The sequence below is a fragment of the Arachis stenosperma genome, chromosome 10 (assembly GCF_014773155.1).
Source record: "Arachis stenosperma cultivar V10309 chromosome 10, arast.V10309.gnm1.PFL2, whole genome shotgun sequence".
Classification (NCBI taxonomy): domain Eukaryota; kingdom Viridiplantae; phylum Streptophyta; class Magnoliopsida; order Fabales; family Fabaceae; genus Arachis; species Arachis stenosperma.
In genome coordinates, this window is record NC_080386.1 from 110,300,696 (window position 1) to 110,302,074 (window position 1,379).

Here is a 1,379-nt window from a genome sequence, read left to right on the forward strand (position 1 = left end):
CCTCCTCTCCAAATTTGGCCATGTTGATGGCCTTGCACTCTCCTTTTGGATTTTCTTCTGTATTGCTTGGAAGAGTACTAGGAGGGAGTTTAGTAATTTTCTTGCTCAGCTGTCCCACTTGTGCCTCTAAGTTTCTAATGGAGGACCTTGTTTCAGTCATGAAACTTTGAGTGGTTTTGATTAGATCAGAGACCATGGTTGCTAAGTCAGAGTGGCTCTGCTTAGAATTCTCTGTCTGTTGCTGAGAAGATGATGGAAAAGGCTTGCCATTGCTAAACCTGTTTCTTCTACCATTATTGTTGTTGAAACCTTGTTGAGGTCTCTGTTGATCCTTCCATGAGAGATTTGGATGATTTCTCCATGAAGAATTATAGGTGTTTCCATAGGGTTCTCCCATGTAATTCACCTCTTCCATTGAAGGGTTCTCAGGATCATAAGCTTCTTCTTCAGATGAAGCATCCTTAGTACTGCCTGGTGTAGCTTGCATCCCAGACAGACTTTGAGAAATCATATTGACTTGTTGAGTCAATATTCTGTTCTGAGCCAATATGGCATTCAGAGTATCAATCTCAAGAACTCCTTTCTTCTGATTCGTCCCATTACTCACAGGATTCCTTTCAGAAGTGTACATGAATTGGTTATTTGCAACCATTTCAATGAGTTCTTGAGCTTCTGCAGGCGTCTTCTTCAGATGAAGAGATCCTCCAGCAGAGCTGTCCAATGACATCTTGGACAGTTCAGACAGACCATCATAGAAGATACCTATGATGCTCCATTCAGAAAGCATACCAGAGGGACACTTTCTGATCAATTGTTTGTATCTTTCCCAAGCTTCATAGAGGGATTCACCTTCCTTCTGTCTGAAGGTTTGAACTTCCACTCTAAGCTTACTCAATTTTTGAGGTGGAAAGAACTTTGCCAAGAAGGCATTGACTAGCTTTTCCCAAGAGTTCAGGCTTTCTTTAGGTTGTGAGTCCAACCATATCCTAGCTCTGTCTCTTACAGCAAAAAGGGAATAGCATAAGTCTGTAGACCTCAGGGTCAACCCCATTAGTCTTGACAGTGTCACAGATTTACAAGAACTCAGCTAAAAACTGATGAGGATCTTCCAATGGAAGTCCATGGAACTTACAATTCTGTTGCATTAGAGAAACTAATTGAGGCTTAAGCTCAAAGTTGTTTGCTCCAATGGCAGGGATAGAGATGCTTCTCCCATAGAAGTCGGGAGTAGGTGCAGTAAAGTCACCCAGCACCTTCCTTGCATTGTTGGCATTGTTGTTGTTTTCGGCTGCCATGTCTTCTTCTTTGAAGATTTCTGTTAGGTCCTCTACAGAGAGTTGTGCCTTAGCTTTTCTTAGCTTCCGCTTCAAGGTCCTTTC

At 42.2% G+C, this 1,379-nt stretch overlaps 1 non-coding gene across 1 annotated transcript; it reads left to right on the forward strand.

Moving 5' to 3' along the window:
• The first annotated feature begins 781 nt into the window (after positions 1-781).
• LOC130959308 (small nucleolar RNA R71) lies at positions 782-889 on the forward strand. The gene has a single exon (XR_009078400.1). It is a non-coding gene; the product is annotated as a small nucleolar RNA R71 (small nucleolar RNA).
• The last annotated feature ends 490 nt before the right edge of the window (positions 890-1,379 follow it).